The 14,238-nt window shown below is 45.5% G+C and overlaps 1 protein-coding gene across 3 annotated transcripts in view; it reads left to right on the plus strand.

The window, feature by feature from the left end:
- The first annotated feature begins 1,808 nt into the window (after window positions 1–1,808).
- The window catches only part of SCML4 (Scm polycomb group protein like 4), an 82,039-nt gene continuing 69,609 nt past the window's right edge, over window positions 1,809–14,238 (plus strand). For 2 of the 3 annotated variants that reach the window (XR_010429315.1, XM_064649839.1), the window contains exons 1-2: window positions 1,809–2,302; window positions 2,968–3,128. The gene's annotated coding sequence lies outside the window, so the exon portion shown is untranslated. The remainder of the gene's footprint in view (window positions 2,303–2,967; window positions 3,129–14,238) is intronic. The other variant, XM_064649840.1, reaches the window with a different exon arrangement.

Here is a 14,238-nt window from a genome sequence, read left to right on the forward strand (position 1 = left end):
CGGCATTAACCACAGCAGTGATGAAAAAGCAAAATTTCCACTTTGGTCTTGTGTTGCATATTTTTTGTGAGAGGCCACAGCTGACGCCTCCATGCTGTGAGGTTGTGCCAGCCTGCCCATGGTAAATGATATCAGTAACATGGTGTGACACAAACAACAGCACCGGGTGTGACAAGCCACAGCAGAAATGCATCTGTAGAGGCAATGTGACATGGTTAAGACTCATGCTCAAAATTTTAAATGGCTTACAAGAGAAGTGAGGCTTTTTAAAAGATCCTGTCACAATTTTTTGTAATCACTAGTACTTTTCCCCATTTATCCTGTTAGGGAACTTAAAACAGGAATTTGCATGGTGTTTCAGTTGCCTCTATTTTACTCTGGTGTGGGAATCCATGAATGCTGGCCCACTGAAAAAAGAAAAAAGAGAAGAGGGAAAGAGAGGGATTACAGATCTTTGCCAGGATGAAGGTTGGGCTGAGGAGCCTTTGTGTACTTCCTTACCCAGTGTGTTCACAAGTACTATGGGTTTCACACACCAGTAGCAGGAGACAGAAAACAGTTGTTTCAATTCTGTGTGAATATGTGAATATATTTTTTCACACCTATAATGTCTGTCAAGTTTACAGCAATGCAATCAAAAAAAAAAAAAGATAATAGATACCACTTTGTTTATCCTCAATTTTCCAAACCTCAGAGTTTTTTTTCTTTAAATGTACAGAGCTTTTCTCTAGCCATGACTGTAAGAAACAATACCCTGACCATCCTCCTGAACTTGCAAGGGACTAGCGGAATGAGCTTGAGCATCTCACCTTGGTCAGTCACTGGTGGGCAGGTGCTTGCCCTTCTCCCCTCTGCCAGGGAGGGGCACCAGCAGAACCCAGGTGCTTATTGCTACAGATGGTCCAGGATTTGTAGTTTCTTGCTTCTCCTCTTCTTCCTTGGTAAATAAAACAGGCTTAACAGTCATCTCATCTTTTGCGGTGGCAAGTCGAAAGTAACTCCCCTAAAATCCATAAAGCCTGGCTAGCACAAAACCATACAGGAACCACGAAACCAGCAGAACCAGTGGCTGCGGCTGCAAGCCTGTCTGATGAGGCACTCATGGGACTGGAAAGAAAGAGGTGAGGAACACATTTGGTTGCCATGAATACTGAGTAACAATATATGTGAGCATGTGAAGTGGGCAGCGGGGAGCTGTGCAGCACTCACAAACAACTGTGACAAGTCCCTTTGCTGGGATAATTCGATCTAGCATAGTCAGTGGAGCATGGCAGGATTATTATGATCATTATTTATCATATGTACTGCAGAAATTTTTTTTTTGATGGTGAGAGCTGCTAGTGTTGTGCTAAATAAGGGAAGATCTGGTGCCTTCTGTGATGAGTGACTGGAAATTCAATGAAAAGCCACTCCTGCATTCTGTCCAAATGCCATGGCATGGTTGCAATAACTGATAGTTCTGTATATTACGGATATCATTGTCTGGCCATACCTGTAATATTCTCCACAGAGCTGACTCTGTGTGCTTGTGTACAAGTACCTGTGTGTGTGAGTGAACAACACTGTACACACATTAGTGTTGCCAGCAAAAAGACTCCAAGAGCTATTCCCCTAATTTCCATGTAAATTATCCAAAACTAAGTGACTGGTCCTTCCCATCCATGGCACATCATATAAGCTCAGCATCAGGCCAGGCTGCTGCAGGAGTGGGACAAAGGGCTGATGCTACAGTCTGGTTTCCATGGCAACAGAGGAGGGGTAGTGAGACCAGAAATGTTGCAAACACCCCTTCTTCTCACTGCAGCCCAATGCACTGTATTGCAAAAGATAGTGCTGTTTTGAGGGGGGGTTGAAAGGTGGGAAGAGTCCAAATGCCTTTACCTTTCAGGTTGCAGAGTTCTTGAAATAAAAAGAAATGGCAATTTCTTTTCTCAGCGTAGTTGCAAATAGAAAGGAAACCCACCACGCAGGCCTCGTTTGCTGCGTGTTAAATGCGTGTGTTCTTTAAAAGGCAGTGGTTGGCTGCTTTTCCGGACATGATGTGGTTGAAGCTGTCATCGTAATGGAAATTCATTGCTGTAGCTATGGTAAATCGAGTTTTCTGCCTGTGCTGAATGCATTAGTCTAATGAGATGTTTGCAGCTGGAGAGCTGAGCTGCTGGAGACTTACACTATGCTAAAAGACAGGGAGAAGATGGCTTTTGCTGGGATCTCTGTGACAGTGCTGAAAGTCCCCTGCCCTTTGGGTCCCAGTGTCTGGGCTCTCTAAAGACTCTGCTCAGTGTTTTAGCCTAAGCAATAGGTAAGGGGAAAGCATGCTTCTTCTTTTTCTTCTTCTTCTTCTCTGCCTGGTGTTTGTCATCGAGCCTTGTGGGAGCAGTTCTCGTTCTGCCTGTCTGTATGTGGTAACTTTGCAGTTCCTCAGTTGGAGACTCTCTTTGCCAAAGCACACCCTTACTGAGCCCCGGGAACAGTTCGTGTGAGGAGAGGGGCAGCAGATCCGCCTATGCTGCCGGCTTGCGCTGCGCGGCAGCGGCAGCGGGAGTGTGCCTCTGTGTGTGTGTGTGCGTGTGTGTGTGTGTGTGTGTGTGCATGAGGTGGTGAAGACTTCTAACTACAGAGCACTCTGCATGAAGTGTGGCTTCGGGCTTTTCCAAAAAAGTTGGTTCAGGTGGTTTTTTTTGCTGCCAGGTAAATGCCTCTTCCATTTTAAAAGCCATTTATGTTGCAATATACATAGCAAACAGTATTTACACCACATATTCTGGGTTTTAGTATAGTTCATAGAGCAATGAGCTTAATTATAATCTCATATCTTCAAATCAGATGCTAAGTTGGATTTTTATCCTTAACTGAAAACTGGAGGGAGTGATACTGTTTATACTCTGCGTCTTTCCTTCGAGACTTATGAGATGAGAGATGCCAAGGAGCACACTTTAGCACAGTTGTCTGTGTTTGTCTTTTCAGGTGTTTTAAAGCTAACTTTCAGAGAGGACGGAGCACAGGGATGCAATGTGTGGGGGCACCTGGCTAACCCTGATGGTCCCTCCTTAGCTCTCAAGCCCCTGCTGCCGTCCCAGCCTGCAGCCTACCGCTCGCTGACAGACGGTGAAGCCTAGCGTGGTTCAGTGAGTATTTTTGCCTTTGAGATCTGGGCACTGTCTCCCTTTCCATTGCTGATGAATGGCTGTGAGGGTTGGTTTCTTTGCCTGGGGCTCCTCTGATGGCAGCAGTCTGGAAGAAAGAAGTTGCTTTGGGGATTGATGCATGCGGGACTTGTGGCAGGAATAAAGTTAATCTGGCAAGCTGCAGAAGGAAAGTTGCTTGAATTCTCAGCTTGGAGGGGGATTGCTGTTTAATCCTGGGTTTATTTCAAAGAGGCTTATGAAGACGTTTTTCTCAAGGATAGACCAAGGTCTTTTCAAATTGAATTAAGGTATAGTGGAAGAGGTAAAGCAAAGAAAGGAATGTTGTTTATGGGAGCAGAGCTGAAGTCTAAAGACTATCTTTGCGCTACAGGAATACTTAGAGCATCCTCCATCCCACTGTGCCACCAGTCCCTGGTGCAGCTAAGCACCAGGCAATCAGCTGTTGGTGTAAATCAGCATAAATTCCTTGGCATCAGCCTCATCTGACACCAGCTGAGGATATGGCTTGGAGATTAGCAGATTAAGATTTTGTGATCTTATTTAGATGAGGTGCCTCCCAGTCCTCTCCAGGTGCAGGTGACTTTGTATTTTAATTCAGATGTCACACTGATTTTCCCAATCAGGCAGAGTGCCTCTGCCCCATCATATAAGTTATTTAGCTGATACACATGTTCTTCAGATTAGAAAGGTTCCCAAGGGCATGAGCTTTTTAGTGATGGAGTGTGGAAGAGGGACTGGAAAAAAATCTACCAACAGGAAAAGTACATGTGCTGAATGAGATCAGAAATTTTGCAGAAGGTATACCTTGAGAAATGCTTTGTTGGTGAGCACAGTAACTCAGATATTTCTGTTCTGTTTATTGGAAATGTTTGGTTCAAGTACTTCCCTGTGTTTTGTGGAGAAGAGTGGGTAAAAAGAGGCAATTTTCTTCCTTGGGCAATCAGTGACTTGCCATGAGGTTTCTCACCTACTGGGAACACATGACTATACAGATGCTTGTTGGTGGCTATGGAACCTAGAAAGAAGAAATTGCAATGGGAAATTTTTCCCTCAGTTCCATGTTTGACACAGAAATTTGGGGTTTTTTTACATATTAAAAAGAAAAAGTTTGAAAGAGAAACATGATATAGCACCCGATCATGGTATGTGGGGATACCCTGAGCTTCAGGAGGCTGAGATATGACCTTACACAGATGTCTCCCCAGCATTTTCCCTCCCTCAAATGTAGGTAATATTAAAAAAAGGGAAGAAAACCAAGATGATCACAGGTTGCAAAGTGAGGTCACAAGGTGGGGTGTGGGACAGTTGTCCATTCAAGCCTGGTAACAGGAGACAGGCAAGCTCTGCCAGCTGGGCTCCTGCCCTCTCCCTCAGCCAGCGCTGCTGGAGGGAGGCAGCTGAACAAGGGTCTCGCTGCTGGGACAGTGTCTGCCCTCAGTAGGGATGTGTCCATTCTTCTCATTCCTGGCCATGCTGGGACCTCTGGTATCCTTGCAGACTCCCCCAGCACCCAGTTCTGGTAGGATCCAACTCAAACTCAATAATAGAAAATAGGATGATTTAACTAATTTATTGAATCATCAAAGTTGAACTTTGATGATCCTCGTGGGTCCCTTTCAACTTAGGATATTCTATGATTCTAATTCCTCAGTATCACCACTTCTCAGTGGGCTCTGCCCAGAGGTACTCAGGGGCTCCTTTCCTACTGTGAACTCACATCTCTAAGGCTAGCCCATGTTCCTAGCACTAGTTTGGAAACTTCCAGTGTACTTTAAATGGAAGACTGAGGCACTCCTCCTGCAAATGATGGGAACCCACACATACCTGGCAAGTAAATACGAGGCGTAAAAGCACAGTTCACGTAAGGAAGAGCTTCAGGAAATAGTTGATGAGAGTAAGACAGCAATGATTTCTGTTAAAAATTGAATGAAGCAAAATGTTTATATTTGATAACACTGAAGTCAGTAAAGCCCTGTTATCTTCAGGGGATTTTAGTTCACTTTCATAAAGTATACTCAATGGCCACATGTTGTCTTAAAAAAAAAAAGAGAAAAAATACCCTAATTCTGTAGAATCCTGCCCTACAGAAGTAGTTCTCTAGAGCTTTAAAATGGTGTAAAGGAACCAGCTTTATTTACATAAAACACTCCCAGCCTGAGTTCTCCAGCTGACCATTAAGAGCAGGTGCAGCATTTAGCAGGTGAATCTCCTTACAGTGAGAATGAAGAATAATTGGTTTACTTATGCAAAGAAAAATATTCCAGGCTCACCTTGCAGAGAAAAATTAATTACATGTATTAATTCTGCCATAACAAGTTGCCTTATGTGGACTTTGTTTCCTGCACAAAGGAAGCAAAATTTTCTCTTTATTTTGCTGTATATTAAAAAAGAAACTTCATTAAAAATTATGTGTCAGGAGATTACACACTGTTCTGCCAAACAGAATCATTATATATGGGTGCACTAAAGGTACTGGCTAATTTGCTATTGACTAATAAAATTGAAAAGAATTTATACTCTAATCTAGCATGTTTGTACCAAATTTTTCTATGGATGGGAATGACTGAATGGAGAAGAGGCAATTTGCAGTGAAGGTGAAGTTATAATTTACTAATTAAAGATTTAAAGTTCTGATATTCTTTTTTTTTAATAAAATCTCATAAAGATGATGAACCTGTAAGTCATTCATTAAGATTGGCTGTTCCCTTTAGGAACTAATGTAAATTTGGCCCAAATAAAGGATTGCCCAGAGAGAATCTGGATGTGTAATTATGTTCCACTGAAGGATGAATAATTCCTCTTGAACTGAACAGTTTGCTGTTGCCCTGTAGTTTATACTGACCCCATCTTTAAAGGTGATTCTCATCATACAGAAGAAATGGTGCTATAAATGCTCGAGTGTTTCTCCCTGCCTAGGAGTTTGTTGCTCCGTTCACTTTGGGTATGGGATGCAAAGGATGGGGTTTCCTTCCCAAATTAGTTGGCAGTGCGGCCAGGAATACGCCTCTGGTTTCTTGCTCCTCTTACCTGGCACATGCATGGACGCCAGCATGCTTGGCATGCAGAATGTCAGACTGACAAAAGCTTTTGCAGGAGCCAGCTGTTGCTCTTGTTGCTTCAAGTATTTATATATATGGGGCTCCCAGGAGTATTCCCTGGCACTTTCTTCATTTACAACATGTGTGACTGAAATTGAGCATTCGGAGCTGGGCCCTAAATTTCTCTGGATGCTTTGGTTACTCTTCTCCTCACAGAGGATCTGCTTCCCTCTGCATCTTGGCGTGCACAGACCCTGGGTGCCCACGCAGATCTGCTGCAGCTGGGGGCAGGAGGAAAGGGGGCTGCACTGGGTACAGGGCAGAGGGAGACCTAAGGTCTCACTCCTTTGTTAACCCTGTCCTCGCATGCAGGCGCTGCCCACCTTCCTGCCACCATGCTGCAGCTCCCAGATCCCGTCTTGGGAGATGAGCAGCTGGCTAAGGCCACTGCAGCTCTATCCCAAATGCATTCTGGTAGAGATATATTTTTCTCTCCATCTGGAAGTGAAACAATGACTGGCTCTCTACGTTGGCTCCCATCTCAGCACAGGGTGCTGGGGAGTAGCAGTAGCTCAGCTGCTGGACTTCTGCTGGCACCTGTGAAAGCCTTGCTTTCCCAGGGAGAGTTACAGAGCTGTAATCCCAGAGCACATGAAAGGATAGGTGTTTCCTTGTGACATCATCCATGATTTCTAAAAATTTGTAAAAAATCAGCTGTATTTCTCTGTGTCATGCTCCTTGGATGTGAGAGCAAGTGTGCACGTGCCTTTTGCTGCGAGTTGGGTCTCTGAGAGCTGCCCTACCTCTCTGTTATGTAAATACATTTTTCTAATGCTTGCTTTCATCTCTCCATGTCTCTGCTTGTGCGCCAATGGTGTGAAGGTGGTAAGACAAAAACGTGTCGTATTTTACTTGGCGGGAGGTGCAGGGAATGTACGAGATGCCGCCTTCTTTCAGCCCATCTTCCTCCATGTGTCACCCACCCAAGGTTTCAATGTGAGTGCTTTTTCTTTGAAAAGTGGTTTGGATTTAATGGTGAGGACATTTAGGACATTAATGGTGATGACAGGCTGTCCCCTCACCTCACCTACCTGTCTGCCTGCCTGCCTGCCTCCCTGCCAGGGGGGATACCAGAGGCAGGTAGGTTTTAACCCAGACCTTGTCTTGTGACGTGGGCAGATTCATTGAGAATCACCATAGTTATCATCCTAAGAGGCTCCAACAAATGTTTAGGCACTCTATAAAATCCCAGTCTGAGGAAATGTGTCACTCAAACACGTAGCTTATCAAGGCAGAAGAGAGGAAAAGTAGGAGTGAGACCACCACTGGTCTTGTTTGCTGGGTTGCTACTTCCTGTCCCTTTGCCCCAGCATCAGCGTCTTGGCTATCCTCTGCTCTCCAAGTGTCTCCCGCTCCTCTCTGACCCCACAGCGCAGCCTGACTTTGGGGCAGAGTGGGCAGAGCTGAGCCATAAGGCAAGTACTGCGTGCTACAAGAAGCACTGGAGGCTCTCCTGGGGAGGCAGCAGGGGGGAACAGCAACACTGGGAGGGACACAAGCTCCTTTGTGGTGGGGGCTCCATTTTACAGAGTTGGTGTGTAAAATGATTTGATTTCCAAAGTATAATCAGAGGTTTACAGCATCAGCACCTGTGGGCACTGCGGGGAGAGAAACATGACTGGAGGCAGAGAGCAAAGATTTGGGAGGGGGTCTTCAAACCTGGTCAGAGACAATAGTTGGACAGAAGAGATTTTGACAGGAGAGACAGGCACTGAATGGCAGAAAGGGGAGCTCTGCGGTCTTAGATAAGGGTAAACCCAAAAGGCAACATTACAAGAGGAGATTTCATGTTAAAGAACCCAAGAGATTGCTTGGGGGTTTTTTGTGTTTTTTTTGGTGTTTTTTTTTTTGTCTCTGCTACTATTTTTGTTTGAGGCTGAGCTGGCACCATGCCTGACCATCCTGACCTGTCCTTCCAGGCAGCCAGGCAAGCACAGTGATGGTGCTAGCCTCTCTGTCTTGGCTTACACATGGCTATGCAGGGAAGATACCCACATACCTTTAATGCTGTGCTCTCAAACTTGGATAGATGCAGCAGATCAGAGCTAACATGGGGATTCTGGAAAGACTAGGCATTTTTTGCTAACTCCCATGAAAAACCTCACAGCACCAATAGGGTTGCAGCCCAGTAGTGCTGTAGAGTCTAATGGTAGATAAGTTCTTTCAATATATGTATCTGCATATTTACATGAGCATGTATGTGCATGGGAACTACCCTACAGAGCTGTGCAATATGGATAGAGAATTTTTTCTTGTTTTCCATCTGAAAGAATAAAGAAGTTAATCACTTTTACTTCATTTATTACCACTAGGAAAAAATGTCTTGCGGAGGACACATCCATTTGGCATGGCATCCTAAAAATCATACACAGAGAACTGAAGGAGCATTTCAGTAATACCTTATCTGATGCATTTATAAGATCTGTTTTCCAGAGAATATGTCTGTTCTCTGCCTTAGAAGAGTGTAGACCTGGTGAGGGCTTTTGTTTTGCAAATGGCCAGTGCAGATTCTCAAGAGAACATCTGTGAGAAGAAATGGCGAAAAAGGTCTCCCTCCTCTTTCCTGCACCAGATGCTGTTAAAGGAAAGGCTTATATTTTGATGCTGGGAAAGAGAGATTTGCAGTGGGTGGCCCATCTTTTCAAGGTAAGCATGTTCCCTTCCTACAGCTGCTGAGGAGGCAGTGAGCGAGCCAGCCGGGGATGGGGCATGGCCCTGCTCTGGCCCCGAGGGATGAAAAGGACTCCAGTGCCACTGGCAAGCAACAGCAATGCAACAAATAGTGCTTCAATGCAGATGTGTAGTAAAGACACATACACAGAGTAAAAACAAATAGAAGAGAAGATGTCTTTAAGAAACTATTCATGATCATTATTTATGTATATGTGGAGACTCAGTACCTTTTTCCCTGTTGCCTTAAAAAAGTGTTTACAGCATTTATCTCCCGGTTTCAACTGGCAGCCTCCATCTATTTCCCTATAAACGATGAATGAGATGTGCCTAGTAACTGTCTCTTATGGCTCAGTAAATACTTGAATTTATTTGCATATTAAGTTGGCCACGTTTATATTGTGCTCACTAAATGCAGCAACACGAACTACTACACAGAGGAGGCTCGTTGGCCATTAATGTGCCAAGGATTTATGTGAATGACTCCCTTTAACATTAATGGAAGTTATCTACACAAATCGCCTTCCGATGGGGGAATAGACCATAATCTATGTAAATACATGTTACTCACTGCTGTTTAGTTATTCAAGGGGATGCTTAGCAATCTAAAACACTGCTCTGGTGTTGATACTTGATCAGTTTTCCTTAAAATGTGGGAAGAGAGGGTGCTGCTTGTCATGTAGGTTGTTGTGCCTCATCTGAACTGGCACACACTCAGAGGTGACTGGAGCCCCTCGGGCTTCGGTGGGACACAGGGGAAGGAAGTTTTCTGGAGTGGAGTCCTTGCTGAACTGGTGTTCCTTGTGGAGTGGGGACAGTTTTGCTGGGTGGGATGCAAGAGCCGGGAGAAGATGGGTTCCTCTGTCCCTTCTAAGCTCCCTGTGCAGCTGGGTGAGGTATTCCCCATTTCCCACCTGAAGACCCTGCTGCATGCCCCAATGCTGCTGCCTTTCAGGAGAGGTTGCAGTGACCCTTCTGGTTTTGGCAGGCTCGGCTCTCCCGCCTTTACTCTCTCACTTGGGAAGCCCCATTTGTGCGGGTACGTGAGCAGCATGGCTTGGCTCTACCCATGTATGCAGTGTATGTCTACCTTCCCAAAAAAATGATGTCCCTCTGCAACATTGGGAGTTTTGCTGCCGGTTGTCTGGAGCCCTTGGGGACTGCTGGACTGGCCCAGCTTCACTGTGGAGGCTGCAGGCATGGGCAAGCTGTGCTCTAGAAAGAAACTGGCTTTGTTCCACCTCTGCATAGCTCTTTCCCTCCTGTTCTGTCTGGGTGAACGGTAGCAACATGCCTGGGGGTGCAAGTCCTGCTGTGCCCTTGGCTCAGCTCAAAACCCTTTGTGCAGCTGGGGCAGGAAGGGCATGCAGTGAAGGCTGAAGCTGGGTGTCCTGGTGTCCCAGCTGGGAGCTGGGGCTTGTCTCTGGCTTCTCTGCGACACCAAGGAGAAGCACAGTGGCTTTGACTAAGTTTCACAGAGAATGTCAGGGAGCCCATGGTGCTGAAACTGAAATTCTGCAAGACCCAGTGAAGTGGATCTGTGCTGTTTCTCAGGGGAATGTTTTAACCCAAACTTGTCCTTTCTACAGCTCCCTGTGCCCAGATTGCCTCCTGTGGACCTTTGCTCTGTTAGCATGGAGCTCATATTGCCTCTGGGCCAGGATGGAAGCCGTGCTCTCGGCTTGCTGGCAAGGACTGAGACTGGGACTGACACTAGGCAGTCAAATCTCAGCTGTAGTTGCTGTCCCCTCAACTGTCTTGGATATGGGAGAGCAGTGAGGTGAAAAAGATGCTCCCAGCTTTCTGGCTACACTGTCCTCCTTGCTAGACCTCCCTCAACAACACTAACACACTGTGCAGAGCTGAGCGTATTCTTTTTCCTATTGGCCAGAAAAGACAGAAGCAGCACTGTTGCCCTGCTGCTCAGGAGGCACTTTGCAGGTCTGATAATCCAGGGATATTTATCACTTGTTGCTTTTTCCTTGGCTGTGTTTATTGGGCACACCCTAATGTGTTGTGTTCCTCAGGGGGTTGCTGTAGTTGTGTTAGGCAACTGAAGTTAAGCCTGTGCAAATATCCTTCCCTCTAAGAACATGGGCTTTTTGGGTGATGCTAAAGGAAAAACAGAAAACATAGCTCTTCCTTACATCTGACTAGATCCAAATTTGCTCTGAAACAAAAAATCAAGTGATTAGGCTAATGGGACAGACCACAATGTTGCTATTTCAGCCCACTTCCTGTGCAGACCCAGCTATCTCTCGAAATCCCCGTCTGATGCTGAAGATGGGCTCATTGTCTGGCATTACATTAGACAGACCCCAGCAGCCCTCACTCTGGACTCAGGGCTGTGCAACAAAACTGTTCCTCATCCCAGAGCCAGCCGGGAAAACCTACGTTTTGATAAATGCTGTTCTGCTTAGGCGTTGGGGCATTTGCTCGGTGCAGCTCAGCTGGGTGGGTAATGTTTTGCCCTGTCCCTGCATGACCACAGGTTTATGTATTTGCTACATGAGCATTCAGGAGCTTGTATGTGTCAGGGAACTCTGCAGCAGACCTGATAAGCTCCTGGTGGCCTGTGGTGGTCCTCTGGGATGGTTGGCTTTGAGCTGTGCGGTATGGAGAGAGACACCTGGGAGATATCTTCAACTTCAGAGACATTTTTCTTAATAGGAATATTAGAGATGGTAAAATCCCTGTAATCTCAGGTGTTTCAGAACTTGTATTAAATTTGCCTGCCATGGCTGTTACCTATGATTTCTAATTAAATGAGATTATTAAACTGGGAGACAATACTGCAAAAATTATGATGGATTTTTTTATCCTTATCCATTATTTTTACACACTTAGCAGTGTCAGCCTCGGCCGACAGCAGGGACCAATGCTGAGGTGGCAAAGAAACTCAATTCTTTGTCTTTGTTGAAAAGAAAGATCTGCTCAGTCGAACTACCATTAACCTCATGACAGGGCTTTTATCTCTCGGTCAGTGTAGATCATGTGGAGCAAGATGCTCTGTCCAGAGAAGGGCTGATGTTTAGTGGTGGACTTTGCAGTGCTGGGCCAACAGCTGGACTTGATGAACTTAGAGGTCTTTTCAGATGATTCTAAATGATTCTATGATGCAGTCATCTATTTACCTGTGCAGGCAGTAGGCTGCCATATGACAAGAAGAAAATGAAGGGTGATCAGGGTATGTGATCTGGAGGGAGGCACACAGGTACATCTTCCTCTGTGAAAGGGGGAGAGCAGGACTGATTGAGACTTCTGGTGGGTGATTTATTCTAATTAATTTGGAGGCTGGGGAGTTCTCTTGAACTCATTAATATCTAGCTCCACAGATACAGAGGTCTCATGCAAAGGGACATATGGGAGGGGATGATGAGCACACAGCAGCCCATCATCCTGCCTGGGTGAAAGCTTCAGAGCAGGCAGGGAGCTGGGAAAAGAAAAACGTGATGTCCAATCCCCTCTCAGTTGCCTTTGGGGACTCAGAGCATGACTTGGCGAGTGCAGATGACAGCGAGCCCTATGGGAGGTTGTCCCTGGGGCCAAAGAGGGGGAGAGCTTGCCAGAGAAGGCAAAAATTGCCATGCATGCCCATCTGTGTGCTTAAAGACATCAGATGAGCTGGCTTTCCCAAACATCATGTGAGATTACATGATATATCGATCTGATGGCAAACAGGGCTGTGCTTGCCTCTCAGTTATTTTTACCATCAGTGCCAGCACGCAGGTACATGTGTAACCATGGGGGCTCTTGTGTCCGGCACTCTACCAGCTAAATGAAAGTGCAGAGGAACTGAAACTGGAAACTATGGTCTTGCCCTATACTCAGCCTGTGTCCTAGGCTGTGACTGCAGTCTTAGTTACTGTTCCATAAAGAAGTGTTTCTAGTCAGAAATAGTTTAATTTTGTATTGTTAGTAAGTCCAGGAGACAGGGTACTACTTTTTTTTTCTTTTCTTTTTTTTTTTTTTTTACAACAAAGAAATAAATGGCAACATAATAAATAAATAAAGTCAGCCCCTGAAAAGGTCATATTTGCCTACAGTCACAGTATCTTATACTAAGTTTGGGACAGTGAAAAGCCTGACACTCTGGACCTGCTGCCTGATGGTTGCTAGAGAGGGTAGCTCAGGCTGGTCAATACAGGTGTATTAAAGCATCAGAAGAGAAAAGGAGCACTGGGAAGGCCAGGAGAGGGTGCTCCATAGGGGAATGTATAATTAGAGCAAAGTGGAAGGAAAATGAAATGAATTAAGTCTGAAATCCGTCTAGGTATTCAGGAGGCTTCAGTCATCATGTGCTGTGGATGGCACCGTGCCACAGCCCCTTGCAAGTGTGGAAGATCTCTCTGAATGAAGTATGTTAAAATTATCTGTTCTCAGAGATGATAAAGGAGCAAAGAAAGCTTGCAGGGAAAATAGGATAAACTCTGAGAGAAAATGGCTTCAGACAAAAAATTTGGGGCATAATGATGACAATGGATGGTGTTGGATTCTGTAGGAATTACAACACAAGAGAAAAAAAATCTGACCTTGGGCTTTAAGGTGCAGAGGGAGGAGTTTTCAGCAGGCCACTCTGTCAGTTTTATTGTGGGTATCTGAAACACACCTGACCCACTGGCATTTAGAGACTGCCTTGGATTTTCAAGAGAAACACAAGGAGCATTTTAATTTGCCTTTTCCTTTCCATTGCATTATCAGAGAGATTTCATGAAGAGAGATGCATACCAACCGTCTAAAAGACTGTGCTGCCCCAAAGACCTTATAATCTGTCCATGAGTGACATGGTCACACACAAATAATACAAAAGGATGACTTACCTCCATCCAACATCCCCATTCCCTACAGAGGGGCAGGCAGAGTGAACTGTGACCCGCAGATATTTTATCTGTCTCATAATGACTTGTGCTTTCTCACCGGCAGAAGAAAGGGATTAAAAGCTGAAATGTTTTATTGAACAATTTTGAAAAAATTTTGCAGGGAAGTGATGTGCCCAGGGCCTGGAGGTTCTTATGGATTAGGAGGATTTGTGGGACGGGGAGCAGAACGGTCCACTCTCCTCGCCAGGGCTCGTGCAGGCACCCTGAGTACTTCTCACTGAGTGCTCACTGTGCTTGGCAAGTGTTGGAGGGAGATCTCCCTTCCTGAGGGAGGACAGGTGCCACCAGTCATGACTATGTGTTGCTTCTCTAGTGATTCATGTACTGGCATAGTCCTCAGACACCGAGCAGCTCCCAGAGCCCCTGCTGTCACTGCGTATGGAAACCTCTGTGGTACATTGGAATGTGCTGCAGTGGGTGGGTGTTGTCATTCTCAGGCTG

This window comes from Pseudopipra pipra, chromosome 3 (genome assembly GCF_036250125.1).
Source record: "Pseudopipra pipra isolate bDixPip1 chromosome 3, bDixPip1.hap1, whole genome shotgun sequence".
Taxonomy (NCBI): Eukaryota; Metazoa; Chordata; class Aves; order Passeriformes; family Pipridae; genus Pseudopipra; species Pseudopipra pipra.